Genomic DNA, 22,300 nt, shown 5'->3' on the forward strand with positions numbered 1-22,300 from the left:
ATTTCCTTAAAATCGGACGTATATAGCGTGATTGGTGCAGCACATACGTGAAATCGGGCGAACATATATATGGGAGCTATATCCAAATCTGAACCGATTTCGATATAATTTGGCACATTTATTTTTAGACCAAACTCAGTCACACATTTCAAATTTCATCGAAGTCGGACATAAATAGCGTGTGTGGTACAGAAAATGCGTGAAATCGGCCGAAAATATATATGGGAGCTATATCCAAATCTGACCCGATTTCTATATAATTTGGCACACTTATTTGTAGACCGAATTCAGTAACACATTCAAAATTTCATCAAAAGTGGACGTATATAGCGTGTTTGGTGCAGCAAATACGTGAAATCGGACGAAAATATATATGGGAGCTATATCCAAATCTGAACCGATTTTCACCAAAAGCAATAGCGTTCTTCCTATGGCTAAAAAAGTCGTAGTCCCCAATTTTCAGCTGAATCGGACAAAAAATGCGACCTGTACGTTGCGAACAAAAATACATGGACAGACGGACAGACAGACAGACAGACAGACGGACGGACATGCATAAATCGACTCAGAAAGTGATTATATGTATATCCCCAAAAGGAACTATGGGTCTATTTCGTTTCCTTTTGTATGTTACATACAAATGCACAAAGACATAATACCCCTTACCACTGTGTGGTGTAGGGTATAAATACGTACAGAATCTAGACAACGCATAGACAAATGTGAGACCAAAATTATAAAGATTGGGTTCATTGCATGCATATTACAGCAACAACAAAATACGAAAACTTATTGTTGAAATTTATTTCAAAAATATATATTTAGGTTTAATGAGAAAAATTTGAGAAATATTTTTGGGAGTTATTCACTATTTCGTTAATTTTCCATACAAAACCTGAAGTATTTTGCTAAAACTATTACATGGAAAATAATTTGTCATCCTGAAAGTATATTTGCTTTTTGCGATAAGAAATAGAACTAAGTAGTAGAGCGTAATAATGAAATTACAACCAAAGAAAACAACACAAAAATTAAAAAGCGTGTAATTCGCGAATCCGTTTAAATCAGTTGAGGTGCATGTGCTTTTCGGATACAGGGAGTCCATGTCTATCAATATGCATGGATTTTCCCTTGTTTTATTCAGCGGCCAAAGTGTGCCATCAGTTGCATCTTACTATTCAAAAAACCTTCAAGTGGGCAAAAATTACGCGATGTGCATATGATTATAAGGTGCATCCGATTTCAATGGCCGCCTATTAAAAATACGTCAATATAAATTATTTTAGACAGATTCGTCAAGAACTACGGATGTGCCACCACATTCTATTTTGGGATAAATAGGGATATTACTCCCGAATCTTTGTAATTTGTGACACACCTTTTTGGTAAATATAATAATCGCGTATAAAGGATCACATTTATGTAAAAATAATCAAAGAAAATCGCGGTTCAATTCGCGGAATTGTCAAAATATAATTTTGCAGATTTTCCTACTTTCAAGGTATCTATATCCGGCGTTTTATTGGATGGATTCGAACGCGGAAGGGCTTATTAGATCCGGCACGTAAAAAAACTAAAATCACGCGGGGTTCAGGGGTACCTGTACGACAGTTGTAAATTTTAAAGCCAAAAAATAGGTTTTTTCAGAAAATTTACGCACCAAATTTTCGCCTTTGGACTCCTATTACTAGGAAGCTGTACGGAGCACACTCATGAGATATACATCGAACGACGTGGAATCGCGAGTTCTACAATCCTATATATTAGTTTCGATTAATATCTAGTTGCACCCTCTAATTATAAGAACAATTCGAAAAACACTGAAATCAAAACTTCAAAATGTCAGCATCGATTTTAGGGGGATGCAGTGTATATATCGAAAAGTCATACACTAGAACCATGTTGCCCAAGGGGTATTCTTTAGTTCTCTCTTTGAGCACAGGTTTGAGTTTTGCGTGGTATGGCCAGAAATCAAGAAAGAACACAAAAAAACTTGTTTACTTCAACACATTTTTCCCATTTTTTTATATTACCACCAACGCAGCTTCCACGAAAATTATTTGTTATGGTCCATATTATGAGATCGTGGTTAAAACACTTCAATTAATATAAATACATTCATATTTTATAAAATATTTTAACAGTTCGCGACTTATTAAATGGTGAACCTCAACTTCAACGATTGTAAAACTTTTTTGAATATTACCATATACCCTCGTTAGCATAAATGCTGATGGTATAAACACTAGCCGCGACCCGGTCAGCGTTGCTCGCTTTTGAAACAGTTTTATATTATTTTTTTTAACAGTTATATTTTGCTTCCATCGCTATTTAGTCAGGATATGCAAGTGATTATAAACAAAACCAGTAAAGAAAAGACCAAAGTCGGGCGGGGCCGACTATAAGATACCCTACACCACACAGTGGATCCACTCATTGGCCAAAAATAAAAAAATGAATGTCAAAATTTTGCTACAACATCTGGCAACTCTGACAGCTATGACATGGACCTTTTTAAAAATATATTAGTTTTTGTTTCATTCGAACGCGAACTTCCTAAGAATAGCTTCAAAAGTCAGAACATTTCACCAATATTTGTTGTTGTGAGTACAACCTATATTTTAAGTGCAAGTAAATATATTCAAAATATCGCGAAACTAATACGTATAGCAAAATATTACAGTGGATTTTGAAGGAGGAGGTAATAGCTTAGTTTTCATTAAAAAAATAGTGTTTTTGCGTGCTGTGGAATTCTAGTTAGCTGCATCTTTTCTTAGTGTATTTTGTAATGCCAATTCGATCATATACTTAAATTTGACCGGAGGTTTTAGTCATGTTGCCCACCAGTGCCCACCTCGGGAATAATTTTCCAAAGTAGGTCATGGGTTTAAGATTATTCAGTATTAAAATCAGCTGCCATCTAGTGCCAGACTATTAATGGTGGGTCGCCGAGTAAAGCTGCCCTAGAATAGGGTTTGTATGGATATATTAGCGTATAACTCTGTTATCTGAACACGTACGTTAACATAATTGGCATCAGTGGCAAGATTAAGAAATTTTCTTCTAAATTTGTGTTACGTTGACGGTACGTTACTTCCAGGAAGAACGCTATAAGATCTATAAGATCAACTTGTATTCACTGCCCCGCTTACGACAGAACATGTCTCATTAGGGGCAAGTCCATACTTCCTGAGAAAATAGCCTGAAAGATGCAAAAACCCCATATGACACCGTGTGTTGTGGTTGGAGCACAATATAACTCTCGAACGGATCAACAGAATTGGGCCTTCGTATTAGTTTGTCCAAGCATAGATTAAGTTCGAACATAAGCCATATCGATCCACTCCTTCAGGAAAGTGAATCGTACAGGCCGATTTCGCTTTTGTCGCCTGTAGCAAAGACCCTTGAGGCTTTAGTCCTCCCTAGTATCAGAAATAGCTATCACGTTACCGATCATCCGCATGGCTTCCGTAAGCAGCACGACAACTGCGCTGCACGCCATTACCACATATATTTGTCAAGGACTCAACCAGAGACGGCCGTGCGATAGAACAATGATGGTGGCGCTTGACTTATCAAAAGCCTTTAATACAGTCAGGCACTCCACGCTGTTTGAGGAGATTGAGCAGACAACCCTCCGGCCAAGCTTGAAACGTTGGATAGTCAATTATATGTGTGGACGCCAGTCGTACGTGGAATTCAGGAACAAAAAGTCCAAACCCCGTAGAGTGAAACAGAGAGTTTCCCAAGGTGGGGTGATATCTCCGGAACTGTTTAACCTCTATCTCTCCTGTATTCCTCTCATGCTCTAGAGAGGGAGGTCCAACAATACACGAGAGAACTCCTAGAGCAACAGGCATATCAAGCAGGTTTAAATAGTATTCACATGGATGCAGTTGCTAAGGCCATAAGCAAATATAGTGTGAATAAAGTCCTCGAAATACATCCCCCATCTATCGCAGCTGAGGAGCGTCTGCGGCCACGACGAACTAGAGTAGTTTTGGCTCAAATATGCTCGGGATATTGCAGTCGCCAAAATTCATATTGGGTGGAAATCGACGCGCCGTGCACGACATCTGTCCAGTATGCGGCATGGACCCGCACGACACAAAACACCTTTTCAACTGCCCAGCCAAACCTACTCATCTAACTCCAGGGGATATGTGGTTACATCCCATCGAAGCAGCCACTTTCCTGGAACTGGAGATAGACCCAGAGCCAGATTGAACAGAAAAACGAACATACAAACATAATAATAACCACTGTTACAACAACAACAACTCCTTCAGGTACCTCCCCCACAAAAGTTCAAAAATGTTCGGAAAAATTGTTCGCACGATAACTCTTAAAGAGAGTGCACGATTTGGTCCATACTTTACACATCCTAATTATCTACCAGATATAGAACAGTTTGGAATATGGACTATTGTTGTCCACTCGTTCGGGTACCTATCACACAAAGTTACGGATAAGTTCACTTTAAGACCTGCTCTCGAATCACTGTGATTTTCTTGAAGCAACTTGCATTTGCTACCTCAATTACGAGGTTAAAAGTTTTTTCAGGGGCAAGTCAATACTTCTTGAGAAAACAGCCCGAAAGTTGTAAAAAAAACCCCTATGGCACCATATGTAGTGTCTGGAGAGAACGATAACTCGCGAACTAACCGATTTGATCCAAAATTTGGCCTTCCTCATATTTTGTCGTACTTTCAGTTTGAAGATAGGCACTACCGGTCCACAACTTCCGGTACTTCCCCCGAATATTTAAAATATGTTACTTAAATGGTATGTACGATTTTTCTTGAACATATTTGGTCCAAACTTTGGATCTCCTAATATTTTGTCAAAATTTCGTTTAACTTCTAAAATGGAGGTACCTTACCTTCACAAAAGTTCAACATATGCGTCTAAGTGCAGATTAAGGTCTGTTCGAAGATCCTTTTTTAAATGTATACCGACGCTGTTCGTTGTTGTCCTGCTTACAGCGGTATTATGTTTTCCGTGGACAAGTCCATGCTTCCTGGCATACTGGTCCATAAGTTATACGATGACCCACTGAAATGACTAGTGTGCGCGATATCTATCAAAAAAAAAATGAATCCCAAAATAAAATCCACTTCCATAATATACTATGTCAATCCGTTCCTTTAAGTACCTCCTCTGCAACACTTTTGAACTTTAATCCTTTTATTTAACCTTCCATATTTTCGTCGGCAAGTTCAAATGTCCAAAAAAGGCCACAAAATAATGAAAAGACCATAAATACATACGATCTGACCGAAGATGAAAGTTTCAATTCATATAGGCTGAGGGTATATCTCTACTTTTTTACTTGTTTTTTTTTTGTAATAAACATGTCGCAATTTTTATCGGATTGTCGCGAAATTTTGGTAGCCTAAGGAGGTCCCAGAGAGGAAGAAGCATATTTAATTTGGTGGTAGTCGTATAATATTCCCTGAAATAAATGTTTAGCAGTGAAAAGCTTATGCACAGGGGTATTGGTGTAGGGTATCACATAGTCTGCCCCGTCCCGACTTTTTAATGAAAGGAAATTAATTGGTCCCGTTTAGATCAATACAGTCCGTGGTGGAGGGTATAAAAAATTCGGGGCCGCCGAACTTAAAGCCGCTTTAACATGCTCAATTCTGGCATTAAAATCGCCCAGAGTAATTTAATGTCAAGAACAGGACACGGGTCATATTTTTTTCTAAGCGTTCGTGACATTTTTCATTGTTCTGATAATTCTTGTCTTCGGTGGGTGGGTTGACAATTTTTGCTTTTATCCGTATTGTAGCAAGTTTTTCATACAGTGAAGTTTGGAGTTACCATATATTTTAGTATTTAGGTTATTATGAGTAAGCCGTCATCAATGAATTTGTATTTTCTTCTACAAATGTCCAGTTATATCCAAAAAATTGTACAACTTCACTCATGATTTGACAAACACGCTTATACAATTTTCACAATTTTCTTAAATACCTTAACAACAAATCACGTTTATCGCACATTTCTCTAATAGGCCAATTCGATTTGTTTGTCATTGATTTTTTTGTCTGTCATTTCTTTTGTAACACAACAATTACCGTAATTTGATGTTTGACAAACTCTCCTTTGATTTTTGTTTTCTTGTTGCTGTCCCTACGGCCTTTGGATTTTTTTCATTTTGGATTCGGACTCGTGTATTGAAATTGACTATTTTTATAACTGACCTTTAACAAATTCAACGTTCAATAAACTTTTATTTAACCTTCCTTAATGCCATCGCAATGGCGATGATGGTGCAGAGGGACAAAAATTACCATAGCCGTTCTTGTTTTCCCCACAACAGACCTTGAGTGTGGGTTAAAGGAGTTGGTGTCATAGTAAATTTAGTTTTGTCGTAGTATTTTTTTCGTTGGTGTATTTGTTGTTGTTTTGTCTAGCCTTACAAGAAACGTAATTAAATGTCCATTACAAAGAAGGTTAAATGTTGAATGTAAATGAGTAAGGAATGGGTTTTGAAGGAGTTGTGGTCAAATTGTAGGCATATATTTATTTCAATTTTAAATATATAATATTTTCAAAATTTAATTGGTCAATAAATATGGAGTGTTTGATGTGATAAGTTCAGTGACGAATAGGTTTTCCTACAACGAAATGCTAAACAACATTAAAATAGGTTCGGCCTACAAAGTGACTATGAACCAAATAAACAGTTGCGGACAATACGGCAAGTTTGGAAGAGGGTTTCGAAGTAAATATCATAGTACGTATGACCCTTGAATTCACGGAACGAGTCTGTGGAGTCCCTAAACAATGAATACTATGTTCACCTATGAGAACGTTACCGAACATGCGTTAAGGCGTTGGTTTGATAATTCAGCTTAGGAAAGAGCACACCACTATGAAAACCTTCGACTTATTCAGTATCCCAGAAGGAATCCACCGTAGCTGACAAAATAATTTTTGGTACATTTTTTGGTGTGAGGGATCATGAACAGTGGACCTTATTACAACTACATGATCCTTCCTTTCATAATCCTTCATATATTACAAGGACACAACTTGGGCGAGGTTTTTGGAACCTTCAGGCCATTATCGAAGGAAGTATGGAGAATAAAATTGTTACAATGGAGATCACAGTGAAATGCGCACCTAGGCAACCCAAATTTTCGGTGGTGGCAAAAATACTCCTCAGTGCAATGTTGACGACATTTTCTTCAGCCATGTAGGACTTCTATTCAAATGCTGTCTTATAACACGGCGTTCGGACACGGCGATAAATAACACTGAGCAACAGCCAATCTGGGGTGATAGTATTCGGTTAGTAGATCAAAACCCCAAAAGTGTTTTGGGTTCTCAGGCCAAACTTTTTTAGATAGATATAACCTAAACCAAAGGCAATGCGTCCCCAATATTATGCGGTATACTTCGCAAGATTAAAGATAATGCTTTGAACATTAATAGAGGCCTTTGGATTACATATCGATTCATTGGTACAAGAAATAGATCATGTCGGTCCACATTGTGGTATAGTCCCCATATAAAGGTATACCCCGATTTAAAGTATTTTTTACGTGTTACCCATATTTTCCAACGAATTTCGCAAAATGTTGGTATTTTCTTCTTGGTTCTTCGTCAGGGCTATTGGTATAGCCCTCATACATAGGTACCCTTTGATTTTAGCTATTTCAAGGATCTTGTCCATATTTTCCAATTGATGAAGATGAGGTCCAAGTTTCGGAGTAGCGCCCATATAAAGATACCTCCTAACTTATCCTGTTTCTAGGGTCTTGGCCACATTTACCAAACGATTTTGCTGAAAATGTCAATTTTGGTTTCTTTGGCAGCAGAAAACCTTCCTGCAGAAATTTTTCAGTAAAGGTATAGATTTTGTTATAGCCTCCATATGTCGGTACATCTCAAGTCCAGCTTCCGAACCGATTTGACAAGGTGTGCGGTATTGAAATGGAGGTGGTGGTATAAACCCAAAGAGCAAAACTCCAAAAGGGTTTTGAATTCTCAGCCCTATTTTTCATTTTATGTTAAAGTCCCCATATAAAGGTACCTCCAAAGTCCTGGTTTTTCACCATTGGAATGGCAATATAACCCGTAACCGCGGGCCGCGGATCTGTTCCGTTTGCTAGATCTGCAACCACCACATGTCAACACTTCCCAGGCTGCACTGGTTTAAGCGCCTCCAGGAACTTTGCGATAGGAGTTATGTTGTTACTTTCTGGACCAAAAAACCTCCCAGACTGTAGACTTTATCAGAAGCCTAAAAAGTTACCAGGGTAGTCCCGCTATTGAATCCAGTAAATGATGCCAGCAGAAGCGAATCGTACAGACCGATCTGCCTCTTGTGGCCAGTAGGGAAGATTCTACTTACTTACTTAGCTGGCCTTTTACAGAACATTTGTTCCATAAGCCGAACTAAGAAAAAAATCTCCAATCCTCTCTGTTTGCTGCTGTATTTTCCCAATCTGGGATATGTAGCTTACTGATATCTCGTTTCACTTGTTCGCTCCAGCGAAGCTTTGGCCTTCCAGATCTGCGAGAACCTCCATGCGGCCCGTATTTATACGCCTTTTTAGCGGGTTCATCATCACTCATTCTTATAACATGGCCTAGCCATCGCAATCGTTGTATCTCGATTTGTTCAACTATATTGATGTCATTGTATAGTTGGTACAGCTCGTTGTTCATACGACGCCGATATTCGCCGTCAACACAGATTGGCCCGTAGATCTTTCGAAGAATTTTTCTCTCGAACACACCAAGCACTGCCTTATCTGCATGAGCAAGTACCCATGCTTCGGAACCATACATTAGCACGGGTAGTATCAGTGTTTTGTAAAGTGTTACTTTTGTTTGACGAGAGGTGGCTTTATTCCTAAACTGCTTACTCAGCCCAAAGTAGCATCTGTTAGCCAACACTATTCTTCTTCGTAGTTCACAACTGATGTTATTTGTTGTGTTTATGGCGGTGCCGAGGTAGACGAAGTCCTTTACTACCTCAAAATTGTATGTACCAACATTCACAAATGGTGCGGGGTTTTTTCGCCGTTTACTGCCAGACCAACTTTAGCAGATTCTCCTTCGACTTTTGTAAAGGTGTCAGTTACTTCCTTCACCGATCGACCCATGATGTCAATGTCGTCGGCATAAGCCAGTAACATATGGCTGTTCGTGTATATAGTTCCATTTCTTTTGACCTTCGCGTCTCGTATGACCTTTTCCAGCAGGATGTTGAATAGATCACACGACAGGCCGTCTCCTTGTCTAAAACCTCTTTTGGTAATAAACTCTTCGGAGAGGTTCTTTCCTATTTTAACTTAGGATCTCGTCTCAGTTAATGTCATTCTACAAAGCCGAATGAGCTTTGCAGGAATACTAAAATCAGACATGGCTTGGAACACCTTTGAACGTATAGGGCTGTCGAATGCTGCTTTATAATCGACGAAAAGATGGAAGGTGTTGATCTTCATTTCTTGGGTCTTTTCCAGGATTTGTCTCAAGGTAAATATCTGGTCAATGGTGGATTTGCCAGGTCTAAAGCCGCACTGATAGGGTCCAATAATTTCATTGACCATAGGCTTTAGTCTCTCACACAATATGCCACATACTATCTTATATGCAATAGGGAGCAGACTTATGCCCCTGTAATTGGAGCACACAGTCTTATCACCCTTCTTGTGGACTGGACATAGGATGCTCACGTTCCAATCGTCGGGTACGCGTTCTTCCTGCCAGATGGTGCTAACTAGCTGATGCATACACCTTATCAGCGTGTCGCCTCCGGTTTTGAACAGCTCGGCTGGTAGGCCATCTGCTCCCGCCGCCTTATTATTCTTTAGCCGGTTTATTGCTGTCCTTACCTCATCTTGGCTGGGCGGTATACATTCAATACCATCTTCTGTGATTGGATCTGTGGTATCTTCGCCGTCTTCACTGCTATCGGATACCAACAGTTTGGAAAAATGTTCTTTCCATATCCTGAGCACACTATCTGTATCAGTTACCAAATTACCTTGTTGGTCTCTACTGGAGGATATGCCTGTACCAAAGCCATCAGTTTGATGCTTCACTCTTTGGTAGAATTTTCGGACTTCGTTCTGTCTCCTGTACATCTCTATTTGTTCACACTCCCTATTTTTCATCTCTCTCTTATTCCTGCGGAAAAGACATTTCTCCTCTCTCCTTTTTTCCCGATACCTCTCTCGTGCGCTACGCGTTGCTACTGATTGTAAAGTAGCCATATATGCCGCATTTTTTCTTCGGTAGCAGCACGGCACTCCTGGTCATACCATGGATTCTTTGGTGGAGGTCTCTGGTATCCAAGTACTGATTTTGCGGCAGTTTGCATGGAGTGGGCAATATTTTGCCATTGTGCTGATATGTTATCGGGACGAGAAGCGCTTTCATTAAGCAATTGGGTCAGTTGAGTGGAATATGCTGTGGCTATCTGTTGTGTTTGCAGCTTAGCGATGTCCAACTTTCGTGTTGTGTCTGTCCGTGCTTTATTTGCAACGTTAAGACGGGTACGTACCTTTGCAGCAACGAGGTAATGGTCCGAATCTATGTTTGCTCCTCGGAACGATCGTACATCCAACACGCTCGATGAATGTCTTCCATCTATCACAACGTGATCAATTTGATTTATTGTTCTTTGGTCTGGAGACAGCCAAGTGCCCTTATGAATATCGAGATGCTTAAATCTGGTACTGCTAACTACCATGTTTTTTGCCGCTGCGAAGTCTATCAGCCTCATTCCATTGTCTGATGTTTCACTATGTAGACTGGATTTCCCGACTGTTTGTCCAAAGATATTCTCCTTTCCAATTTTGGCATTAAAATCGCCTAGAACAATTTGAATGTCATGGGCAGGACAACGGTCATATATTTCTTCTAAGCGCTCGTAGAATATATCTTTGGTCTGTTCGTCCTTGTCTTCGGTTGGAGCATGAGCGCAGATAAAGCTGATGTTGAAGAATTTTGCTTTTAATCGAATTGTAGCAAGTCTTTTATTCGCTGGGGTGAAGCTGGATACCAGATGTTTTAACCTCTGACCAACTACAAAACCGCAACCAAACTCATGCTTTGTGTCATGGCAGCTATAATACAGTGCGTCACCTTTAGGTGTTGTTGTGACATCTTTCCCAGTCCATCGTATTTCCTGTATGGCAGTAATATCGGCCTTGTACTTTTCAAGTACATCTGCCAGCGCGTAAACTGCACCTTCTCTATAAAGATTGCGAACATTCCAGGTGCAGATTCGCAGATCATGGTCCTTAAAACGTTTGCGGGGGCGTCAACTTTAGTAGGGAAGATTCTAGAGGAACTAATCTTCCCCATGCCGAAACTCAGTTATTCAGTTGCCCAACCTCAGGATGGGTGCCACCGTGGTGCAATGGTATGCACACCCGCCTTGCACGCTGAAGGTCGTGGGTCGATTCCCCGGTCAGTCAACATCAAACACTTTTCAACGGTGGCAAAATACCCCTCAGTAATGTTGGCGACATTTTCTGAGTATTTCAGCCTTGTACAACTTCTCTACAAGTGGTGTCTTAGACACGCCGCACAATGGTGCTCCAGTGGACAAAAATCGAAAAATGTGTTTTTGACTTTTTTAAAATTTTATGATTTCATTTAATTGAGATCACTTCAAATAGGATAATTCTGAAATAATTTTGTCGATATATGGTGTTACCATAAAGTTATAGCCCCTCAAACATAGAACATTTTTCGAATTAATTCTCTTTCGAGTTGAGCTATTTAGACCTAATAGGTACATTGAAAAATTAGGAATCCACCGAAGTCCCACACATTCAACCACTATGCTACGTTTCACGGGTGGTTAGACCGATCATCAGGCATATTGAATGGTGTTTTTTTAGTGGGTGGACGAAGGCTAAGCTTGGAGACTAGCATTTATATCACAAATCATTCGAAATTTGTATATTCGAATTATTTATTTTTTTAATGTTAGTCATTTAATTCCAAACCTTTCCTATAGTCCGACTTGGCTGGTAACCCTATTTTTCAATGCTTTATAACAAATACTAAGGCAGCTTTTTTCCACCTTTATTTTATTTGTTCTTCTTATCAGAAGATTTTGATCATCAATATTTGTCATCGGAATCTTTGACAAGTTGATGGTGGCTTAGAACGCTAAGACGCCTGCAACCGTGTCACTTGGTTGTTGGGGTCCCAGGTTCGAATCCCAGCCTGGCTCATGCTGAAATCATTTTTTTGTTTTGCCTTATTAAGGCGAAGGTCATTTTTAGAGTGATATTTGAATTAATTCTCTTTCGAGTTGAGCTATTTAGACCTAATAGGTACATTGAAAAATTAGGAATCCACCGAAGTCCCACACATTCAACCACTATGCTACGTTTCACGGGTGGTTAGACCGATCATCAGGCATATTGAATGGTGTTTTTTTAGTGGGTGGACGAAGGCTAAGCTTGGAGACTAGCATTTATATCACAAATCATTCGAAATTTGTGTATTCGAATTATTTATTTTTTTAATGTTAGTCATTTAATTCCAAACCTTTCCTATCGCCGGAGCGCTTTTTAAATAAATCGCGATTCAAGTTGACATTTTTAGGGGTTGTTTAGGTTTTTGCGATTTTGCTTGGAAACCGCAAGTCCCAACAAAAGAAGATGTTGTAGCTATCAAAATTCTCTACAAGATTGACCTTAATGATATTTTCGTAGGCTTTACAACTTTTGTGATATAGAAGTTGAAAATGGGACAATTTAAATTCAATTCAATTCTGTATCGTCTCCTTATAAAACAATGTCATGACTGTAATTTCCCAACTTAAACTTATAAATCTAAAAAAATGGTACAACCTAGGAAAAATTACATAAGCCAGTCTTGTAGAGAATTTTCACAGCTATAAGATTTTCTCAGTTGCCATGCCGATAAGACTTGCCGTATTCAATCAAAATCGCGAAACACTAACAAAAAACTTAAAAATGTAAACTGAGCTTCTTTATCTCAAAAATGGTACAGCCTGAGAAGAAATCATAAACGTCAATCCTCTAGAGAATTTTCACAGCTACAACATTTTCTTTAGCTCCATTTCGATTGGACTTGTGGTTTCCAAGCAAAATCGTGAAAACCTAAAAAACACCTAAAAATGTGAATTTTTACCGCGATTTATTTAAAAATCCCTACAGCGATTTTTTCTTGTTTTTGGATTTTTCTCATCTATAAACATTGCTGTTTCAGAATTGACAAAAACTTGCCCTGTGTAAGCGGTTTTCATTAAAAGTTGGTTAAGACGCACCCTTCATGACATTGTTTTATAAGGGGGCGATACAGTCAGTGCATTGTCCCAATTTGAACTTCAATATCTCAAAAATGGTAAAACCTACGAAAATACCGTAAAAGTCAATCTTGTAGAGAACAACATAGCTACAACATTTTCTTCAGTCTCATTTACATTGGACCTGTGGTTTCTAAGCAAAATAGTGAAAACCTAAAAACCTATAGCCGATGACGTAAACGATAAGTTAAATGTGTACATAACTGACCTAGTGCAGTTTTTAAATCAGAGGAATATGAAAATATCCGCCTCGAAATCTACTAATCACCGCCTGGACGGCTACAAATCCACATGAACATATTGGTTGATGGTATCGTGATTCCGACCACTAACTACACCACTACATTGTGTGTAACGTTCGATAACGTATAACGTTCGACAGCATGTTTAGGAACAGCAGAAGTAGGAACAGGATTAACAAGTCGCTGGCCGGCAGCACTTGTGGTGTTGACAAAGCACTTGTTCACCTATTTTTAACATTTCGTCGGTGTCATGCTTAAGTGTTCCATACGCCATTTTTGACATTTTGAGATAAAGGTACCTTACAAGGTTTTGAACCATGCTCTTTCAGATTTTTTGGTCGGATTTTCTCTATCTCTTATAATTTCTGAGATATTCAGATGTAAATTTGTTCCATATCCGCTTTGTGACCCAAAAAATCTTGTCGTTTTGTTCCATATCCATAAAGCCTGGCGCATGGAACAAAACAACTTTGAACTTTTTAGTTCCATATCCATTTCATTTGGCGTATGGAACAAAAAGTGACAAAAACGAATTGTTCCGCACCAAAAATGATGGCGTTTGGAACAAAAAATTGCCAATTTTTGCCAAGTTACGAATAATGTGGCGTATGGAACAAATTGTTTGAAAGGACTTGGTTTAAAAACTGAAGAATAATAATTTCTAAATCCAAATAGTTTTGAATATTCTATTGTTATATGAAAAACGAAAATGTATCAATCGTTTAAACAAGAAATCCCTAGTTTAAAGACAAAATTTTGATGTAAAAACGTTCATTCGACTTGAAGCTAGTGTGGACACCGACTACAAAAATGGTATTATAAGAAAAACGCGTTTAAATGTTTTATGTTACCTTAGAAATGCAAAAAATCAATCCGTTTGGTCCGATCGAAATTTTTACCAAAAAAAATAGTGATAAGTGGAGGCAATCCCTTATATAAATGTTATGGATACCTACAATAATAGTCCTTATTGTATTTATATGAGAAAAATAAATATTTCATTTAAAGTCCTGATTTTTCAACTCCACAGTAGCACTTCATATAAGGTAGGTGGAACACGATTGATAAAAATTGTTTTGGTTGAATTGTGACAAAATGTTTTCCATGTGACACAAACTGCCAAAAACATGAAAAAAAGATTACATGGAATAATTCAGCAACTTTTTGCAATTGTAAAAATTGGTCATAACTTCTAGACTATCACAGATATCTGGCTAAAATAAACTACTGATATATTCTATGAGTTTAGTTAAGTAGAACTGAGGTCTTAAAGTATTGTATTATTGCACCATTTTTATCCTGTATGGCCTTAAATATTAACTTGAGTTTTTCTCGAATCAGGCATATGGAACACTTAAGCATGACACCGACGATATACACTTTAATACGGGCAAAATGTGCCTCATCGAAATAATGGTTTTAGACCCCAAGTATGTTTGGGCGAAATGTGTTTCAGACAATTGGGAGTTGATTTAGCCATGTCCGTCCGTCTGTCTGGCTGGCTGGAGCGCACGATAACTCTCGAACGGATTAACCGATTCGGTCCAAAATTTGGCTTTCGTAATATTATGTCTAAACTAAACCTCCCCCACAAAAGTTCGGAAATGTTCGGAGAATTTGTGCACACTATAACTCTTGAAGTGAGTAATCGATTAGATCCATACTTTGCACATCGTGAAATTTCTACCAGACTTAGATGAGGTTTTAGTGTGGACTCAATCGGTCCACTCCTTCGGGTATCTCCCACACAAAATTTCGGAAAAGTTCAGTTTAGGACCTGTTCTCGCATCTCTTTGATTTTTGTTGTAGCAACTTGTATTCACTGCCCCGCTTACGACGAAACATGTCTCATTAGGGCAGCGTCGCCCAAGAGAATTCCATCAAACTAAAGCAAGGATTTATGTATAGGCGAATAAACAACAAGCAAATCATGTTCATCACGCGTTTTTTCACACGTACACTGTGAATGAGAGAGAATAGTAAATGCAAAACAACTCAGTGGGCGCCCTCAGTATAGAGCAGAGTGAGGCAGAGAACATTTTTGGGTCTCTCTTGTGCTCTCAATGAGCGTAAATTTGTTGTTGTTCACAACGTGTTAGCATCTACACAGGCTGTGAGCGATAACAAATTTACGCTCACTTAGAGCAAATGGGCTCTCTTGTGAGTCACAATGCCTCCTCCTGGTATAGAGATGCCCCTCATCAGGGGCAAGTCCATACTTTCTGAGAAAATAGCCTGAAAGATGCAAAAAAACCCCTGAGACACCGTGTGTAGTGGTTGGAGCGCAATACAACTCTCGAACGGATCAACCGATTTGGTCAAAAAACTAGCCTTCGTAATATTTTGTCCACACATAGTTTAATTTCGAATATACGAATATACGGTCCAAAATTTGGCCTTCCTGATATTTTGTCATACTTTCAGTTCGAAAATAGGCAATAACGGTCCACAACTTCCGGTAGTTCCCCCGAATATTTAAAAAAAGTCACTTAAATGGTATGCACAATATCTCTTGAACAAATTTGGTCCAAAACTGAGATCTCCTAATATTTTGTCCAAATTTAGTTTAACTTCTAAAATCGAGGTACTTTAGGGTACCTCCTCCTCAATAGTTCAACATTTGTGTTTAAGTGCAGTTTAAGGTCTGCTCGAAGATCCTTTGGAAATGTATGCCGATCCTGTTCGTTTTTGTCCTGCTTACAACGGTATTATGTTTTCCGTGGACAATTCCATGATTCCTGGTATACTGGTCCATAAGTTATACGATGACCCACTGAAATGACTAGTGGGCGCGATATCTATCGAAAAGATATGACTCCCAAAATAAGATCCATTTCCATAATGGGCTATGTCGGTCCATTCCTTTAAGTACCTCCTCTGCAACACTTTTGAACTTTAATCCTAATCCATATTTTTGTCGGCAAGTTTAAATGACCAAAAAAGGCCACAAAATAATGAAAAGATCATAAATACATTCGATCTGACCGTAGATGAAATTTCAATTCATATAGGCTGAGGGTATATCTCTGTCGGCAAAGCCGACTGATACTTTTTTACTTGTAAAGTTTTTATTTAAATTTTCGGCCTAAATTGGCTATAATTTTGTTCTTAGTTATCAAAAAAAAGTATTTAGTAAAAAGTTAAAAATAAAAAATAATTTAAAAAATATTAAGTTTCAGTGTTTTATTTAGAAATACACTTAAAACTAGAAAATAATTTATCGCTTAGCCTCAACAAATATATTCTTTCTCATGACGGAATCTCTCAAATAAAACGCTTGCATTTAAATTATAAATGGTGGCAAAATTTAACGGCAAGCGTTTTATTTGAGAGATTCCTTCATGAGAAAGAATATATTTATTGAGGCTAAGCGACAAATTATTTTCTAGTTTTAAATGCATTTCTAAATAAAACACTGAAACTTATTTTATTTAAATTATTTTAATTTATTTTTTATTTATTTTTAAATTCATTGAGGATAAGCGACAAATTATTTTCTAGTTTTAAGTGCATTTCTAAATAAAACACTGAAACATAATTTTTTTTTTTTTTCTAATATCTTTCGCTTATATTTATTTCAGTTTACACATTCTAAAAAATTATAAATGAAAATCAATTTTCAGATTGCATTCTGTCGTTGTTTGTTGCCCAAAACCATACACATATTCTTCTACTTAAAGTCAATATTAAAAAAAAAACAATAATTTTTGTTGATACTCTCTATTAACAATATACTGTAATTATTTTATCTTCTTCACTTGAACGAATATATTTATTCTATTTTATCCTCTTTAGATATTTTCGTATTTATATTTGACCTATTTGTGTTATTTCCCTTGGCCTATTACCATTCATTCTAGATTATTCATCAGTTATACCGGTAATCATACGCCACCTTGACTGATAGAATTCCCAATTACTCATACGCTACACAAGACAAGACAATTGATTACTAAATTGCGTATACGCCTAAAGGGCAAGCTAATTTATTGAAGACTTAATGGGGGGGGGGGGGGGGGGGTTTTATAAGGAAAATATATTTCAATAGTCGTTGATATACAAAGTAAAGAGTCATCAATAAAAAACTAAAAAATAATATAAACTTACCATATTATAAATGACTGAGCAGATATCCTTTGGAAGAAAACACACAACACTTTTTATTTGGCAATAATTTTAAAATAAGGAAATTTTTTATTTAAATTATTAAAATAATTCTGTGATATTAATTCGTCAATTTTATTTATTTTTTATTTCTTTTCTTATTTTACAAAATTTTATATTATATATTCTCATTTTGTAATTTCATTTCACTACATTTTTAACTGGAATTTCGTTGGTTTTTTCTGTTTACTTTCTTTTCACAAATTTGTTGCTGTCACGGTTTGCTTTGTATTCTAGTTTAAATGTCTGCGCCTAAAACTATACTAAAGTCAATGGATACTTATTCGCTGTCATACCATCCATGCCTATTCAATTGCCTAACAAAAAAAAAAAAACAAAAGAAAAAACAACTAACAACTTCGTAGCGGTGTAGCTAGTTTCCCCAGTTTTGGTGTTGTTGCTTTTTTTTAGGAAATTTTTGAATGAATTTCACATTTTATCCGTTTACCTTCACATTCTATGCCGTCATAGCCTATAGAAAAAAACACAACTACAAATCACAAAGATATAGGCTATACGAAAATTATTTGTTTAGTATATTGTTTCATTGTATTTGTTTGATTCGTTTGTAATTGTTGTTGTTCTTGCTGATGTTTTTAGTAGTTGTGTTTAGTCTTTATAGTCAGTCCTTCTACTATCTAGTAGCTGGTTCCACTAAAGTGGGTACATATTCAGTTTGACTGCTTAAGTATGGGTCAGTAGACACTTTGTGGTTTTTATTCTTTTTTGTTTCAATTGTTTTCATTGCCATTGCATGGTGTAGCCGTAAACAAGGAACATTATTTACTCATACTACATACATACATATGAGGCATTTTGTGACTCAAGCAGGGTGGTAGTACGAAACTATTTCGAATAGGGACAATTGGATTTGATTGATTTTTAATTGTCGTAGCATTATCGACGGCTAGAGGAATTTATATCATATAATATTTCTGTTGCTACTTCTTGTTGCTCTTCTGCCACCCTTCGCCCTCTTTTGCCTACCTCTGCTTTAATATTGTTTCACAAGAATTTCCTCATTATGTCAAAGGTTGAAGGGAAATGAAGACCACGTGGCAAGGTAAAAACAATTTGCTTTGGGGATTTTATTAATGGGAATTTCATTGAGTAATGCGTGGAAAAAAGTCAAAATAAATAGAGCTTCACCATTTGACAGGTAGGGAATGTGTATTACAATAACAAGTAAAGAACTATCAGTCGACAGTTGCCGACAGTTAAATATCATCAGTATGTGACTTTCCAAGAAAATCAAGTAAAAAACATTTTCGTAGACGACAGAAAAGTTTTCGAAGTTTCTAGACTAAATTTTTAGGTGTTTTTGGGGCAGGTCATAACTAGATAGCGGAATTTATTATATGGGTGCTATACGAAGACGTGGACCTATACCGATGAATTTCAGTTGGATTGTTTTATACCCCCAAGAAAGACTTAATACCATTTCAGAGGTATATTGAGTTCACAACCTTCAAAATACCGAAAATCGGGCGTACCGTTCTATGGAGGCTATATGAAGACGTAAACCTATACCAAAAAATTTCAGTGGGATTGTTTTATACCCCCAAGGAAGACTTAATACCTTATTTCAGCCATTTCGGAGTGATATCGATGCCACAACCATCAAAATACCGAAAATCGGGACAAATTTCAGATGGATTGTTTTATACCCCCAGGAAGACTTAGTACCAAATTTCAGTCATTTCGGAGTGATATTGAGGCCACAACCTTCAAAATAGCGAACAACGGGGGGTACCGTTCTATGGGGGCTATAAGAAGACGGAGATTTACACAGACAATTTTAAGGTGGAAAGTTTTATAGCCTCAAGGAAGACTTAATACCAAATTTCAGCCATTTCGGAGTGATATTGAGGCCACAACCTTTCAAAATACCCAAAATCAGGAGGTACCGTACTATGGGGGTTATATGAAGAAGTGGACCAGTATCCACAAATTTCTTTTTAATTTCTTAATACCAAATTTCAGGCAGTTCGGTGGGATACTTAGGCCACATATCCTTGATTTCAGTTGAGTACGGCTCTCATTGACAACTTATCGATTTTGTCGCGTTTTCGTGATCGTTTTGTGCATTTACCCTGTTTTTTTACCCTCACCATTTATGCTAACGAGGGTATATACACTTTCATACGGGCAAAATGTGCCTCATCGAAATAATGGTTTTAGTCCCCAAGTATGTTTGGACGAAATGTGTTTCAGACAATTTGGAGTAGATTTAGCCATGTCCGTCCGTATGTCTGTCTGGCTGGTTGGAGCGCACGATAACTCTCGAACGGATCAACCGATTCGGCCCAAAATTTGGCTTTCGTAATATTTTGTAAAAACTTAGTTTAAGTTCGAAGATGGGTTATATCGATCCAATGCTTCCGGTACCTCCCCCACAAAAGTTTGAAAATGCTCGGAAAATTTGTGCGCACGATAACTCTTGACGCGAGTAACCGATTTGAACACTTTGTACATCGTGAAAGTTCTACCAGACTTAGATAAAGTTCCAATATGGACTCAATCGGTCCACTCCTTCGAGTACCTCCCACACAAAATTTCAGAAAAGTTCAGTTTAGGACCTGTTCCCGAATCGCTTTGATTTTTGTTGTAACAACTTGTATTCGCTGTCCCTCATACGATGGTACTAGCTACATAGGGCAAGTCCATACTTCCTGAGAAAATATCCTGAAAGTTTCAAAAAACCCCTATGACACCGTGTAAGGTGGTTGGAGCGCAAGATAACTCTCAAACGGGTCTGCCGATTCGGTCCAAAATTTGGCCTTAGTAATATTTTGTCCAAACATAGTTTAAGTTCGAAGATAAGCCATATCGACCCACTCCCTCAGGTGACTTCCCACAAAAGTTCAAAGATGTTCGGTAAAGTGTTCGTACGGTAACTCTTGAAGGGAGTGACCGATGTAATCCATACTCTGCACATCCTAATATATCCACCAGATATAGATCAGGTTCGAAAATGGACTATATTTGTCTACTCCTTCTGGTACCTCCCACACAAAATTTCGGATAAGTTCAGTGTAAGACCTGCTCTCGAATCACTTTGATTTTTGTTGAAGCGAATTGCATTCGCAACCTCCATTACGACGGTAAAAGTTTTTTCGGGGGCAAGTCCATATTTTTTTAGGAAAACATCCCGAAAGGTGTAAAAACCCTATGTCGCCATATGTGGCTCTCGAACTGTTCTACCGATTTGGTGCAACATTCGGTCTTCGTCATATTTTATCCAAACTTAGTTTCATGGGGCAATACCGGTCCCCAACTTCCGGTACTTCTCCCCAATATTTAAAAAATGTCACTTAAGTGTTAGGACGATATCACTTGAATGGGGCAACCAATTTGGTCCAAACTTTGGATCTCCTAATATTTTGTCAAAATTTAGTCTAGATTCTAAAATGGCCCATATCGGTCTTTCCCAAGGGTACCTCCCCCACAAAAGTTCAACATTTGTGTTAATTCCTAATCCACATGTTTGTCGGCAAGTTTAAATGTTAAAAAAGGACCACACAATTCTGAAGAGACCCTATATACATTCGATCTATCCGTAGATGAAAGTTTCAATTCACATTGGCTGAGGGTATATCTCTGTCGGTAAAGCCGACGGACACTTTTTTACTTGTTGTTCAGAAAAAGACTATATTTTGTTTTTTGTATATTTGTTTTTCCGTGCGGAGTTGTTTTTTCTTCCTCTTTTTTCTCCCATCGGACGCCTCCCCAGGTGGTGGATAGGGGAATGCTCATCAGATATGGCGGGTACCGCAGAAATAAAATATGCGGGGTGAACCAAAAAAAAAAGGAAAAAGGCAGCGTCTGTCCAAGTTTTGGCGGCTGCAAACAGCGTCTGCACTTCATAGGAGCGGCTGAACGAAAGAAGGAAAACTATAAACCCTTTAGAAGGCAACGGTAACATCCCTAGAAAAATCATACAAATGCAATGAATACAATAGATAATATACGGCCCTCAGTCTCCGGCAAAACGAGGGTGCTAAGAATCCCCGGAGGTAAAAATAAAACAAAAATAAATATCGGAACATGGAATGTAAGAAGTCTGTACGAACCTGGAAAACTAAACAACACCATAGATGAAATGAAAAGACTGAATATAGATATACTAGGAATCAGTGAAACATGGTGGACCGAAAGTAGCGAATTTAGGTCACAGAATACTAAAATATATCACTCGGGAAACTACGATGACGTTCACAGGAGAGGTGTTGCAATCATTGTGGAAAATAAGATAGCAGACTGCATAAATGGATTTGTTCCACTATCCGATAGAGTAATGATGATAAAAATATGTGCAAAACCACTTAATATGAATATTATCCAAGTCTATGCACCAACATGTGACTCAAATAACGAGGAAATAGAACAATTTTACAGCGATGTTGAACAACTCATGAAAATGACAAAACCACATGAAATCACGATTGTTCAAGGAGATTTCAACGCTAAGGTAGGAAATATAGAAACAGCGGATATCACGGGAAAATTTGGACTAGGCACCAGAAATGAAAGAGGGGACAGGCTCATACAATTTTGCCAAGAACACAACATGAAA

At 37.8% G+C, this 22,300-nt stretch overlaps 1 protein-coding gene across 2 annotated transcripts in view; it reads right to left on the minus strand.

Moving 5' to 3' along the window:
- Nucleotides 1-17,989, minus strand: part of Pkg21D (Protein kinase, cGMP-dependent at 21D) — a 173,192-nt gene extending 155,203 nt beyond the window's left edge. For both annotated transcript variants that reach the window (XM_073967496.1, XM_073967493.1), the window contains exon 1: nucleotides 17,668-17,989. The gene's annotated coding sequence lies outside the window, so the exon portion shown is untranslated. The remainder of the gene's footprint in view (nucleotides 1-17,667) is intronic.
- Nucleotides 17,990-22,300: the final 4,311 nt, after the last annotated feature.

The sequence above is a fragment of the Musca autumnalis genome, unplaced genomic scaffold, assembly GCF_047663935.1.
Source record: "Musca autumnalis isolate F117 unplaced genomic scaffold, ASM4766393v1 scaffold_2, whole genome shotgun sequence".
Classification (NCBI taxonomy): domain Eukaryota; kingdom Metazoa; phylum Arthropoda; class Insecta; order Diptera; family Muscidae; genus Musca; species Musca autumnalis.